The sequence below is a fragment of the Glossina fuscipes genome, unplaced genomic scaffold (genome assembly GCF_014805625.2).
Source record: "Glossina fuscipes isolate IAEA_lab_2018 unplaced genomic scaffold, Yale_Gfus_2 43, whole genome shotgun sequence".
In the NCBI taxonomy this organism is placed as follows: domain Eukaryota; kingdom Metazoa; phylum Arthropoda; class Insecta; order Diptera; family Glossinidae; genus Glossina; species Glossina fuscipes.
The window spans coordinates 392260-408177 of NW_023998427.1; the positions used below are offsets into that span (position 1 = coordinate 392260).

General features: G+C 34.5%; 2 protein-coding genes across 7 annotated transcripts in view; one reads left to right on the forward strand and one right to left on the reverse strand.

Moving 5' to 3' along the window:
- The window catches only part of LOC119637235 (adenosylhomocysteinase-like), a 287510-nt gene that overhangs the window by 88099 nt on the left and 183493 nt on the right, over window positions 1–15918 (forward strand). The gene's annotated exons all lie outside the window — the stretch shown is intronic.
- Window positions 1–15918, reverse strand: part of LOC119637227 (flotillin-2) — a 217893-nt gene that overhangs the window by 83347 nt on the left and 118628 nt on the right. The window lies entirely within an intron of this gene.

The window sequence follows — 15918 nt, forward strand, 5'->3', positions numbered from 1 at the left end:
AATTTTCCGTTAAACAAGAAGTTGTTTTTTTCGTAAGCCGAACTTGAATTGAGATCATTTTCATATCCTACGCAGAAAAAAAAAAAAAAAAAAAAAAAACTAAAATGAAAATGCAAACTAAAGTTGATTATTAGATAAGTTTCAGTGTTGCGTAGTTTGTTGGTTTGGTGCGCTGGCGCTATCGCTAGCTTTGGCTGATGATTTCAGTGTCATTGTCATGAGCAGAGCAAGCGTATATAGTATAAAGTAAAAAAAAAAAAAAAAAAAAAGTCAAGCTTGTTAAGCAATGGTTAGCAATGGTGTACAACTAGAAAAACTTCATTCAGTTTAAGTCGAATCGTGGCGAACGTAACTAACCTAAGCAATGCGTCAGGTTAACACTAACTGAAAACATCTCTTAAATCACAATTACGTAATTGACATTTTAAGAGAAATTTAACGGCGACTCGTTAAGTTCGATTAAATTAAATATTATGCTCCCTTTTTTTATTAAATTTATTACTTATTACTTATTACTTAGTAAGATGTTTCATATTTATAGAATCCGAATGGGAACATGATATTTATTTACTTGCTATGAGATATATTTATTTTGTTCAACATATGCGAATTGCTTGGAATTCGAAACTTCGTAATTTCTGTCTCATTCAGATTCAAAAAACCGTTTAATGTCATCTTGAGAGCTCTGCCATATTCCTCTCAGAAAGATCATTCGATTTTTTTCAACTTTTTCTTCAGACATTTCACATAATCGCCTTTCTCTAGATATAATTTTGAAAATAATTTTTTTTAATTTCTTATGAAAAATACCTTTAACCCAACTAATGACCTTTACACAGCCTTTCCCCCCAAAACAAGGTTTTCTTATTTAATAACAAAAGGCAATCGATTAACTTCAAATTTGGAGAAACGAATGAATGAAATGGAAAATCCTTTGAATACTCTATCGTGTTCACTCCGGGCATTAGGAATAAGTAAAGCAGAATCTTATTGCGTTCAACAATCAAAATTTCTCAATTTTCGATAGCCGTAACAAAGAAAGAGAGCGACAATGGAAGAGGCAGTTTTGAGACATTTGATCATTCAAATGTAGACCGTTGTTTTGGTTAATGCTCGGCTCATGGATTCAGCCACGTCTTCGAGAGACGAGCATAATAAATTTTCTATAAGTTCCATTGAAAAATTGTTTATTATGCATAGGTTGCGTTTGTTCGTCAATGATTTCTTTTTTTTACATTCCCAGGCCTAAAGCCTCTCAGCGCAGAAGGTACCTCGTACAAGGCAATTCAATCCATTCCATTTTCATTTTTAAACATATATTTTTAAAAAACAATTTTTTTTTTTTTTTTTTATATATACAATTATGTGGATTGGGGATAAAATTTCTTGTTAGAAGATATGTTTACCTAATTAATAGCAAGGGTTTAATAGCCTTAATCTTAGAATGATAAGGGCAATAAGCACGAACGTTTGCGGTAGTTGAGCAGATAGAGTTGCTGTCAAAGTATTTAAATCAGAAGATGGGAAATGTGCTTCTTCATCTATCGAATGCGTTTGTACGACGAACTCATTAAGTTTTAGTCCAAATATTATAGAAGTTTGCCTCGATAGAAAGCATATATTTTCAATGAAATGAAGATCTCGCTTTTGGTTATCTCTCTAGACCATCTCTCTCCCATCTAGGCCCTGCCAAACTCTAATCGATCTTTGATTTCATCTCAAACACAACTGGCAACTAGAGAGACCCTCTGTAGCAATATACGCGTGGTTTGGAAAACAATTGCAACTAACAACAATTTGATATTTTATGCACTAAGAAGACATCAATAGCATAACAATGTCAATGTTGTGAAATGCCAAAAAAAAAAAAAGAAAAAAAAAAAAAAAAGGAAAAAACAACTTCTTCACAAACATGTATGCGGTTATTGTAGTACAACATAATTAAATTGTAAACGAATGACAGCAATAAAAGCAAAAAAAAAAAAAAAAGAAGAAGAAGAAGAAAAAAACAGCAACAATAACTGTATGAAGGAAATTGAAAGACCGCACAAGTTGCACTGTGTAATGGAATGAATAGTGCGGAAAAATGTAATGAAAGATTTATCTGACGCCGGAAACGCGTTGGCAAACAATTGAATTTGGCAAAGGAAAGGTAGGCAAGCCAAAGGCAAAGCGAAACGAATTTCTAATTTAATAGATTTAAGATAATGGACTTGAAAAATCAACAAAAAAAGCAAACAAAGGTAACCAAGAAAGCTATGTTCGTCATTCGGCACAACTTGAACGTCCAGCGGTTGATCGTTGCGAATAGTGTCCTCGGAAAAGAAAGTCGAAAGTACAGTAAGTTCCTTGCAAATCCTTGTACATACAGGTAATGCATTACATTATAATATTCGTTCTCCAAGCGCTTCGAATACTGTCAACGCTTTCTTAAAATTAAAATCAATTATTTCATTACGTTGGATTTACTTCTATCGAGGAGGAAGGTGTACGAATGCATCTTCTTTCGCAGATCTTCTTTCTTTAAACCCAGTTCCCCTAGTAGCCGTTGACAAAGAATAAAAAGAAGTACAAACTTGAAACGATAGAGAGATATACAATTTCACACACACAGTAAGCCATTGATCTTAAAAGTAGAACACAAACATTTTAACAGATATTCATTCAACGTTTTTACTCAAATTCTCTTTTAAATTTTCATTACGCTTTCTCGACGTTTGACATTTTTCTTTTCTCTCGTCACGTTTCTCGACCACTTCCCGCAATCGAGCAAAACACCCATTCATCACCGTTTCTTTCACATCGCAAGTTGACGAAAATTTACCTTCAACATCTTTCATTTATCAACGAACAAGATTAACAACCCGACATCGTACAGGGTTGTATTTGCAGTTAATAGTACAAAATATAATCGCACGTTACATATTCTTGTAGGGCGTATATAATTTTTCCGCCAAATGAAAGAAAGGTGAGCGTGTAAGAATCTTAATCACGATTGCAGCTAATGCTGTCTCGTCCTCCTTTCACTTTCTTTCAGCAATAAAACTGGAATATATTTCGATAGTAGAGTGGACTATAGAGTGGAATAAATGATTGTAACTTTTAAACAAAGGAAAAGCGTACTTTTCAAAGGATAATTAATAGTTTTTTTTAATTGCACTTTATATTTAAACAAAATATCGTATCATTTTCGCATCGATATCTCATAATTTCATAGATGTCGAAATGGCGAAAAAAGAGAGTGAGTTTTCGTGCAAGCGACATGGAAGAAAACTATATTTACCTTAAAATACTTTGGATGCACATCACATTGGGCTCATGTGTAGCAAAAGTTAAAATTATTTTTTGTCAATTTCGTCGCAATCGGCTGATCACGGCATACTTGCCTATGTGATCGTAGCAGAGAGCACTGTGACTATATTGTCGGATTTATTGGTTGATTGGTGCTCAGTATAACTAGGCAAGTCGTACCTTATATTAAGGATTAAAGTCAGCTCATATAACTAAGTATGATTGAGTGACAAGTTCCTATATTCGACTGTTCGTAGTGCAAGCACAAGTTGAATTTGAAAATTTCTTGTTTGGGTTTTTGCAAATCCAATGAACGATTCGACAGACAGGTGCAGGTGCAAGTTATTATTAATTTTTAAGTGATGTTGACAGTTTTCCACCCACTAGAGACAATAAGCGTCATGATTATAGAAATTTACCATAAGATATATACTACGTGTGCGTAAAAGTGTCTGGCGATTTTTAAAAAAAATTAAAGCATTACGCAATGAGAAAAAGCTGGGAATTAATTTGTTCCTACTATTGTTCAACAACAACAATTTCTGGTCTCAACTTTTAAGGCTATCCACAAAAGAGCCTATGCTGAGTATAAAAAATGGACGCATCGTTCGAACGAACAAACAGCCATCTATTAAAACGCGTGTTAATCGAAAGAAGTAATGTCTGCCGACAACAGCGAGGAGGGCGCGATATTTCAGATTAGAATTGGAAACATTTCCTGAGGGCGTTTTGCTATATGAAACATAATTTCTTCACACGGCGAACTCCTGGCTCTCCATGGCTCTTGGTCCATTGCTCTCGCTTTTCGTCTCAATTGAATCAGATGTTGTTTATAGCTTTGTCCAGCGATGGCTTCATTTGATCGAAATAAAAATCATTATACGGCAATTGATTCGCCCAGTGGGATGTTAATGGCTCACTGCATTACTACTCTGCATTAGGGTTGTTTAGCCATCGCCACTCCTCACTCCATTCGTAAGGGTGTTGGCAGCACTCGCTCTTGAATGCTGTGGGAGAAGCAATGCCACCCGCTTATGATTTTTTTTCCAAAACTTCAAGAAATTATATGTTGCACGCTTTGATAACTTATGCAACGATATGCAACCTAAAGATAGTATTTTCGAATGAAGAAGTCATGGCTTTATACAAATTTCTAGTGAAATAATCTCTGAGAACGAACGGTTAACAGATGCATTATTGTGACAGTCGTTTAAGTCTCGAACAATTTTCCAAAATCGATTCGATTCGATTCGATTGTGTGAACGTGCTCGTGCATGTTAGGTACAGAGCGATCATTATCGGTAGACATCGAAGCGCGACCAAAATGAAGAAGATCGTCATGTGATCCGGTTGTGACGTCATTTAATGCGATTACGATCGCCCTAGATGGCGCATTGCCATCAAAAGAACTTTTCAATATTTTAGATTCCATTCGGTTTGAATTTTTGTGACAAAAATTTCATGCAATGTCCTCATGCCTAATTCAGGGTGTAGCAAGTGGAATGGAAAAATGGATATGAATTCATATTTTTAATTGCAAGTCTTAACAACATAGCTGCTGAAAAGTGGTCAAATTAGCGAAACCGAAAGAAAGAAAAAGCCCATTGTGGATTTTATTAATTAAAAATTCATTCGTTGCTCATTTAATACTTAATGGATTACACATACAATGTAATGATAATTGCATGTGATTCCCTTTTGTCATAAATCATTGCAGCGTAACATTTTTGTGCCTTTTCTCCTTTCGTTATTAACTGATAACTATATTTAATAATTTTAACGCCGTAGTAATAGTGTTTTATCCGATTTTTTTTTTTTTTGTTTTTTTTGTTTTCTTTTCTTCTCAGCAAATCTTTTTTATAACAAAAGACTTCGCTTAAAATAATGATACATGAGAAAAGGCTATAATTATAATAAATGTACGTATGATACGTTCAAAAAATTTCGCACTCACTTTAGTAAATTGAAAATTAAGTCATACAAAGAGACCATTAACGTCAGATGCAGTCTGATCTTAATTTATGTATTAAGCAGTACGCCGCCACACTGAAGAATTTGTAACAAAGTAAAGAGGTTATATTTTGCTTAACGTAAGCTAAGCCTTGGTGCCGACAAAATAAAAAAAAATAAAAAAAAAAATATGAGCGAATAGGTAGAAGAATCTTCCGTACTTCGATCTTGCGAATAGATCGAAATAAATATTCGATAAAAGAAATTTTGAGACCGTAGCGGTTGCGAATATGCTTGCGTTCGTCTACCATATTCTTATCACGCTCTGTGCGTGTCTCTACTAAGCAATATTACAAGGTTAAGACATTTGAGATGCATAAGCGACGAATCAATAAATGATCGACATAATCACAACAGAAGTCATCGAATATTAGTTAGGCCTATGAACGAACTTTAGTGCATAAATACAGCTTCCGGGTTAATAGCATCTCCAGTTAGCAAACGTCAACGCTTAACTTTAAGATTACTTGATGCATTGTCTCCCTTCACGTGTCAATTATACATTTGCATAGAATGCTATTAACTTTACTTGTCTTTACTGGCTATGCCGAAGTCTGTCAAAGCTTTCCAAAGACTAGTCAATTTTAATGAAATCCTATCGTTTGCTTATAAGAGTGTTCGCTTGTTGTCGTGCTATGGAGAAAATGACATGAATAATGATATGAATAAAGTTCTATTCTTGTCGCGCATTGATAGCGTTTATTACAAACCGTTACGCAAATCGTCTCACTCAGTCTATGTGTTCTAACACATACACTGAATCAGTGAATCAATAACTGTGTGTCATTTGACGGTCCATGCGTTCAGTTGCTTAATGGAAAAATATTCCTTGTATATTTCTTAGACGAAGTCTTCATCTTTTAGCATCTTCTTGTTTGCTTTAGAATTCCATTTCGCCGCCTTCTCGGTTTAACCAACTAAGGCATTGATATTGATTCATCGTATTCATCGTATTTATAGCGCAATAATATTAGATAGTTGAGAATTATTTTGATAAACGTTTACTGAGGTTGAGTGGATGTATGGAATACGCAAGAATACTTGAGATAGATCCATTTTTTCTTATATCACATTAACCGATAGAGAAAGTGAGATGAACATGTTCATCCATTTGTCTGTCTGACACTAATATGTTTTAACGGATTCTCTTGGAAACGAGTTTTATTGGATTTCCTGTTTCTACGACTTCCAAGTTCCACTTGCCGATATAACGGCAAAAGTCGCTTACTATTTCTCTATATTCTACCGCTATTCTTTGGACGATTAGGTCAATGTGGAAAATTTAGAATAGATGGGATCAATTTCTGAACCATCTGAACCACATAAATGTTTGAATAAATGTTGATAGCTTCATTTTTGCGGCCATTCGAATATCTATCATAGACGGACGGACGGACGGACGGACATACTTAAATTGATTTAGAATTTGATGCTGATCAAGAATATATATATATTTTGTAGGTTTTCTGATGCATTCTATTGGGGGTTGCAAACGTTTTGACAAAATAAATATACCCCTCATCCTTCGCTGATAGCTAGAATAAACCTTTATCTCGCAACAAGGTCTAACTTATAGCTTTTAATAAGTGAAATTTAAAATGGAATAGTTAGTCGGGTATCATGAAAGCTACGATTTTTATATGTCATAAAGGCATATTACTGGTGTAGAGTATTTAATCGCAAACCTCACGCGATTAATACTTTTCTACTTGTTTCGATGAGAACTATCAGTGGCTTGATGAATACTCGATTTTTTTTATTTGCCTTATTTGAGCTCGATTTTTGGCATTTTTAATTCACTTTCATCGTTTAATAATTTATCTGCAGTCATCATCACGATGCTGTTAATAAGAATATTTACTAAATTATTCTTTTTCTTATACTTTTTGTTTTTGTTTTTCTTTTATCAGTCCGGCAGGTTGAAGATATTGAAGCAATACGCCAACGCGCAGAGCACAAAGGGAATAGAAAAGTCCGTTCCGATTACTTCAAGGTAAAAATGTCAACTGAAACTTCTAAGTAAAATGAATCTCTTCTTGATAATCCGATATCCGTTAAGATAAACTTGAGATCTTATCTTCATTTTCTTAAATGCATTGAACTTCGCTGACGTTGTTTACCTCGCTTTTTAATCAGAAATTGTAACGGGTGGAATTTATTTACATATTTAACTATTACGTATATATATATATATATATATATATATTAGCTTTGAACCGGTAAAAAAAATGTCACGTTTTAATTGCATTAATGCATGCATGGCTTTCTGGTTTCATTTTCATTAACATGAACTACGAAACATGATATGCAAAGCAAAAGTGGGAGTGAGTATAAAAGCGAAAATATAGAAAGCGGCAAAGTGAGTGAGAGGTAAAAACTCGTTTCTTCAAAAACCACAACTAACGAATACAGAAATGCATACTATTTTTGTCAATCCATTCGTAATATGTATATCAACTAAGGCCTATTATTTACTTATGATTCCGAACGGGATGAGGTCCTTAATCGATCTGGTTGTCCATTAAAGCATTTCATATGAAAGGCACTCGCCTTGTTGCTGCAATTTAATGATGAAGCTGAAAAGGGATAGCTGAACAAGACCGGCTAATAAATAGCACACACACTTTCGCATTAATAATATTTTGGAAGCGGCGCATTACATAACCAATGTAATGGTGACAAAAATCCAAATCCACATTCACATATACCGTAATTATACGAATACTTGCTAGTGCTCTGTAAATATTCCAGATTACGGTTACGTGCGTGCATTATTCTCTTAACTACGTTTATAAGATCGGGTCGAACTATTTGACGATATAGGGTAAATATAATCTCGATCAGTGGGTTGAAAGAAAATATAAAGAAAGTTCTTTATAAGCCTCTTTGAGATATTGATGTATTCACGATTCGCTGCAAAGTCAACATAATTTTCTTTCCTTGTAGATTAATATTTTTTTTTATATAACATGTGAGAGACGTCCAAACAAATTAAAGCACAACCTAGAAGTGATTATGGTAAGTGATATGTTAATATTCAGAAAAAAAAAAAAAAAAAAATTTATATTGAAATTGAAACTTGTCTTGAATGTGGAACTGAATGGAGTTTTAATTGATGACATGCATTAGGCTATTGGTCGTTAGCTTCATTAGCTTGTCTGATAAACAAAACTTTTGTATGGAAAATGTTTTTTCTTTTCTTTTCTTCTTTTTCCCCTATTAATAATGAATGATTGATTAATCGTATCCTTTGCTTAAGAAATTTATTAGGAGAAACGTTCATTAACTTAAAGGTTTTCCACTTTTACACATGCGTTTAACTGAATTCAATTCACATTAACTTCATATACTTGCTTGCTTGCCTGTATAAATGTATGGATTGTGTGAGTAACATTTATGTGAAGAACAAAGTATGTTTGCTGCCTCTGTTAAAATTGTTTCCTTTCATGAGTTATTCAGTTTTACATCTCTACCCTAAAGTCGGGCATGAAAAAAACACATGCGTAATGGGAAAAATGACAATTTGGAAATACCTACAGGTAAGTATATTACATTTTATCATAATTTGTAACGCTTTCAATTTGTCACATTCCACACGACTTGTGGTACGGGGTATATTAAGTTAGCCCGATCGTATGTAACACGCAGAAGGGACCAAGATGGATCAACTTTTCTATTATACCGATCCATTCAGAATCATGGTTCGGATTGGTCCTTTTTTTTTGACCACTCCCCATATAATGGCCTATTTTGAAAAGTCATTCGCGCCAAAAAGTGCCTAAGTTATAGTAGTATTTTGGGCCCCTTTAAATGGTATGAAAACTTTGGACCGACTTGGGCAATTTTTGAACCTCCTCTCATATAATGAAGTTCATAAGATAAAAAGTATATATTTTTGTGTTCTAGAATAAAAATTAAAAATTTTGAAAGATTACGGCGACTTTCAAAAGTGTAAGCTACAAAAATATCAAGCTTGTTTAAATAAGGTCCCATCAAATGATATATCTTTGCCTTTGGATTTTTTTTCTCTTTTTAAGCATTTCCTTTTCCATTGAGATTTACGAAATTTTATAAGTGTGTTACGGTCCCGATGCTTAGATCGATTGTCTATTAATTCATTAATTGTTGCATCAGTTGCATACGTTGTTGATAAGCGTGGCATTCACTATGTACTTGGTCAATTACATCTATATTAAATTTGGGATACGAATATCATTTCCGCATTCAGAAGGAAAATAATCTCAATTGGTCCACTAATTGCGTTCTTAGATTAGCAAATAGCTATTCGTAGATATGCCTCAATACGAATAAGGTGGTTGGCGTTAGCTAAAGTTGTACGCTTCTGATCTCCCTTATGCAAGGCATGACAACCGTAAAGTTCATTGTACTGTGAACTTGAGATTTAGTGTACTAGGCAATGGGGAGATGAACTATGCTTTGATAAGAAGTATAGATGTGCCGAAACTCTCACCTCCCAGCGGTGATCCCCGGGCAACGGCTTCGGCCGGCTAAGAAGAGTTTAAGGTTTTGGGCTGCTAACTCGGCGACGAGTTTCTGATAGATGGTGGAGGGGTTGGCTGGAAGAAGAGCTCTTACTCAATAAGCTAGTTATTACCGAGGAAATATACTGAATGGGTTGTAAGTACAATGAAGGTAGTAATCTAGCGAGTGCATGGTAGAGTGCATTGGATTGTCTGCCATGTCCAGTGCAATACCCGAGACCTATATATCTTGAAGAAAAGTAGTTCATTGGTGTTAGCTACCAGGAAAGTATGGAGGATCCGAAGCAAGTACGGTTGTTTTTAACAAACGCCCAAAGTATGCCATAAGGCTTTGCAAAATAAACTGGGAGCCACGGGGGTCAGGAAGCTCGCTCACTAAGCCACGTATGCCTGCGGGTATATGATGGACTTGTTCTTAAGTCGTAACAAATAAATAAATTAATTACACTATTTATGCAAAAAGGAATTGACGGACGGCTTTCCCTTTGGCCGAATAAAAGAAAATGTCTGGTAAATGAATTAATACATGCAGAAATGGAAAAGGGATATGACGAATAAGTTCTCCCCTTTTACCTATTTTTACTTTTGAACACATGTCATGGATGCCTGCGGGTAAAGGTGGTAATTGATCAACAAGCACAGTGGAAGCCTTATGGCGGAAGCAGTCAGTTGATCAATTGGTGAGTCCTGACTACTGGGTGCGGCCCTTCGGGGAGTACTCGTGGTGGTTGTGGTTGGCGAGTTCCTAGCTAAAATGGAACAATTGAGTGCAGCTAGGCCTCGCCATTCACCAGAGTGGGGTTTATTGTTCCATACACAATAAACTATTCTGGACTCTGGTGCTGTTTAGGCCCCTACTCTGTGGGGATTGTCTAACTCGCCAGGGGGCGTAGTACGCTTAAAAAGTGGTTTGGGCCACCGTGGGGTTAAGCCTTACAGGCAGGAACCCACGTTAAACCCTTGCCACAAATTCTGTACTAGGCAATATTTCGACAAATGTCGGAAGAAAGCAAATTTAAAGTGAGATGACCGCTAGCAGCTAAGACTATCGGTTTACATAAGAAATTTTTTTGTTTTGCGTCGATATCTACGCAAGTCTCTGAATAGTGTTTAATTGTTTTGAAAGTGGACTCGTGAATTTTTATGTTTGGTAATTACAAAAAGCTTGATGAAGGCATTTTACAGCTCAAATGGCAAAAAGAAGAAGAAAAAAAAGAAAATGATAAAAGCTCACTGAAGAACAGAACGATGCATACAGTGTTTTGTAACATTATTTTGTGACATCTTTATTTTGATTTCTAGAGACGTGTTGTGGACGTGTTAACTTTGCCAAGCAAATAGTTGGTACGAATTGACGAGTCAATGATGTACTTAGCGGTACTAACAGTTTGATTGAACTGGTCAATGCGTCAAAATATTAAATTATTCCCAATATGACATTGATATATATATATACATATATATATATATATATATATATATATGAGACTAGTGCTGACGCTGTGGTCAGTTTAATTTTTTGTAGGAGTTCACTCAGGAGTTACCTGAGCATCTTATTTAATTTTATTACTTGTTGAAGCAACTCTCAATTCATTTCAGTGCATGATAAAGTGCATTAACACCTGTTGTAAATTGGTAAATTATGGGAAAGAAAGCATAGGAAAAAAAAAAATAATAAAAATAACAAGAAGAAAATGAGAAAAAAAAAAAAAGTTTAGGAAAATATGTTTTACAAAACGAGTTCATACTTTGAGGCGAGAATACATTCTGTATAATTAGTTTCTAGTCATACGTGGTAATCATTATGGTTATGGTATCATTTTTCAAAAGCTGTCATTGCAGCCAACGAAGCTACGCCATAAAGATGTTCTTCGCCAATGATTTCAAAGTAACGTCTTACGCTTTATCTTTACTCAAAAAAAAAAACAAACAACAATAAAAAATAAATAAATAAGAACTGAGATCACTCGATCAAAAAGAAAATTCTCATAGGCGAGCAACTTTATAATAATTGCGTTTAGGTTTGAATATCTATCTCAGAGTTATGATGAATGTTTGTATAAATTAAAACGCGTTATTGCCAAGTATTGCATTTAATTTTCCTTATGTACGCTAGTAACGCAATATTTAAATTGGAACAAGTAAAAAAAAAAAAAAAAAAAAAAACAAAAAAAAACAAACAAAAAGAGCTGAACAAGTAAAGAATACAATGCATTTATTAGATACGCAACGCAACGTCTCAGGCGAGTAGTAAACAATAAGAAAAACTGCAAATTAAAGAAATTGATATTAATAAAAAAACCAAATGTATATGAAATTTATACTGTTTTTACATTTACAACCGCAATATATTAACCATAAATATATGAATAATACAAGTGCAAATGCGTTGCCGGTTAATTGTAACGCCGGATTGATTGGGCGGCAAAACTTGTCGGTATTAAATCAAAAATTTTTTTTTTTTTTTTTATTACTTTAAAGTCTTGTTGTTTACTTCGTATTTATTAGTAAAACGATTGAAAAGGATTTACGATCATTTATGTTTGCCTTTCTTCTTGCCGTTGCCGCCGCCTTCTCATTTTCATGTATTATGTGTTAGGCAGCTGCCATTCTCTCTCACCTTCTGCGTTGCCCTTTCTTAACGCTCGCGGGGCCATAAAGCGTGCTTCGCTATTGAAAATGGAAACTTTTTGCAAGAAAATCAGCCATGCATTGCACAGTTATACCAATTACAATAACAATGATTTACAAAATTAATGCTCTGCTATTGGTTGTACATAAATCAGCGAATTAATTAAATTTTTTTTTTTTTTTTTTCATTAAACCCATCAACCGGTGGCGTTAGTTATTGCTATTAAACGTTATGAACGCAATCTTCCATTGCTATCGTAATTAATTAGTTGTCTTTATGGCTTCGCTGGATCTTTATTTAATTAAATTTTGTTTTCATTTTAGTTAATTTTTGTTTTTCAAGGTTTTTAATCAATTCAATCGAATAAAATAATTTGTTTTTTTTTTTTTCATATTTCGAAACTCATAAAATTTGTATTACATTCCCCACGTAAGAAACATATAATTATTTATGGGGATGGATACCCATTACACAAGACAAAAGTTATTATGAATCCTAACATTATTTGCATTACTTCTGAATTTCTGTATGAAGTTCAATTCATTCATTTGTTGTATTTTTTTTTTTTTTTGACAGGACCGGAGGAAAACGATGGCTTAAGATAGTCATATACCCTTCCTTTAGTATACCGATCGAATCAGAATCATAATTTGAATTGATTTAAGTCTTTCTGTCCGTTTGTCCATGTAAATTTATACTCAAACTACAGGTCACAATTTTTGAGATACTTTGAGATGAAATTTCGTACAGTGATCACCTTTGATCGACAACTGCGTTGGAAGATGACGTATTGATCAATTCTGGACGCTTTACTACAATAGCTTGTCCTAATCGCACTAGTGTTGACAATAGCGAGTGGTACGAATCGTGTGGCCGGATTGGCCTCACTAGTGATGCCCGATTCCCTTCGAAACGCGCCATATAGTGATTACATATTTAATAGGTAATCTATCTAAAAAGATAAATAAATGGATATTGTGGTAAGGTGAGGAGAAAAACAGAGTTTGTTATCCCCTCCTCCCCCACTATGGGAACAATATAACGATATAAGGGTTATAGAAATCCAGGCTTAGAAAATACGCTAAAATAATTCGATCGATTCGGAATAATTTTGTAAATCGATCTAAGGCTCTCTGTCCGTCTGATATCTGTTCGTGTTCAAGCTGCAGACCGCAATTTTGTCGATATTTTGATAAAGTTTGTTGCAGTGATGTGTTTTGGCTCAACGACGAACGCTGTTGCAAATGGTTCGGATCGATGCAATTTTTCGACCGCTCTCCTCATAATGCCCTATTCTGAAAAGACTCTCTGTGGAAAAAATTTGCAATTTACTTACAATTTCTGGGCAAAAGTGGCTGAGCGGTAATATTTAGACATACTAAATTGGTACGAAAACTTCGGGCCGGCTGGGACAATTTTTTTAAATCCCCTCTCATATACCCTTTATATATAGTAAAAAGTCCGAATTATCAATATATTTATGGTGAAAATTAGCACATAATAGTTAATTGGCAAATAAATCTATCTTATCGAATTCGGACCACGTATGTCTATTTTTTGCATCACATATAAGTAAGTATAAGTTCTCATGAAATTTTAATTCTTATATGCCAAAAAGAGTTGAATTTTCGATGAAAAAATGATGAAAATTTTGTTTAAAGATAGTAATTAAATAAAAAAATTAAGTGAACCTAATGGACCTAACCGCATAGGTTTAATTCTTGGCCCCACTTCAGATAAGAGTAGTTAGCTAGTAGAGTTTCAGCCAAAAAATGAACGCCAGGTAATTTGGATCACATAAGTATATTCCTGTTGGACTCTAGCATATGCAGATGCACGCTATCACGAAACCCAAACTCTTATAGGCAATGCAAACCTAACTTCCAATGTGTACTTTTTGGTGTATTATTTCGAAAACAAGCGAATAACTGACTTCGGCGAAGTGATGTACGATTTGCAAAGATCGGCGCTACCGGATTATAATGTTTCTACGTGTGTAGGTTTGAAATATAGCCTATCAGCGTGCACTTTATTGAAGACCTCTTCCAGATTTACAATTGCATTGTCGCAGTAATTTTCTCATTCAATGTCATCTCCGATATATGAAACGGAACGTTGATATTGATTTATTCGTTATGTATGTGCTCAAGTTGCTGGGTAACTTAGACGCCCTTTAACGCTAGACTAGAGCTTTTCTTGTATTCGGCCGATGGGGCCGACTAATGAAAGGCTAGAATTAGGGCTGGCGTACCGAAAAATCTCTTCGTCAAGATTCGTAGATAATGATATTAAGAGTGGTGTGTGTGTTTTTTTTTTTTTTTTTTTTTTTTTTAGCATGAAGCGAAAATAGTTGTGATGATTTCGGCAACTTTGTTCATAGATATCTTAACCTCCAATGTGATGCTCGATCTGATGAAATGCCTGCTATTTGCATCGATTTATTCTTTTTATTCGACTTTGGCTTTGCTATGTGACCAATATCGATATCGAGTAGATAGAGATCATGCAACTGTTTCCAAACATTTATGAATGCTTGAATTTTTCAAATTATCTGGACGTTTCTATAAATTTATGCAGTGTTGCTTACGGAAGAACGCATGGACCTAATAGTTTTTTTTTTTTTATTGATTTTAATATAGAACAACATTCATTTTATTTGGCAACGTTAGGGCACTTTATCTTGGTTAAGCTTAGTCAGTGTAAATATAATTATGAGTTGTTTAATCCGCTCCGTGTCGTTTGCAAGAACCTAAATGACGTCTATCACTGATTCTCGTTATCGGACTCTGTAAAGTCCATTAAAGCAACATTACTTAATACGCGTGATTTACCTATGTTGTACTTAAACTAGCTTTTATCCTTAAAAATTCGTTTCATGTGTAAGTAGAATTAAAATAAGTAAATAAATAAATAAATAAATAAATAAATAAATAATCAAGCGGGAGCTTTTTCTATTCTCCCATAACTCTCTTATCCACTCTCTCTCTCTCTCTCTCTCTCTCTGTTTCTTTCTCTCTCTTTATCTCTCTCCTTCTCTCTCACTCTCTCTCTATCTCCCCGCTTACTTAAACTGTTACCCCATCCGTTTGTCGACATAAACTTGATATTGTCTTACGGGGTGAAGATTGCTCGTATCGTTTTTGGCTTATTGCCAAAAAGAAAATGTTAAAAACAAAAGTCGTTAACTGCAAACTTTCGTTACTAAACGACAGCGAGTGGGGCACATGATAATAATGATGTTATGATTACTTGAGTGATATAATAATAATAATAGACATAATGAACAACACGTAGCGTAAACTCTCAACGGCAACTTATTTATATGCGTATGTATGGAGTTGCGATACGTGAGCCGCCATAAGCTGTAATTTTTGGAATACGAAAAAGTGATCATTTTTCAAAGTGCTTTTGCAGAGTGAACAACATAACGGCAAATGAACGAACTAACTAACGGTTTTCTGAATTGTTTTTTTTATTTATTTA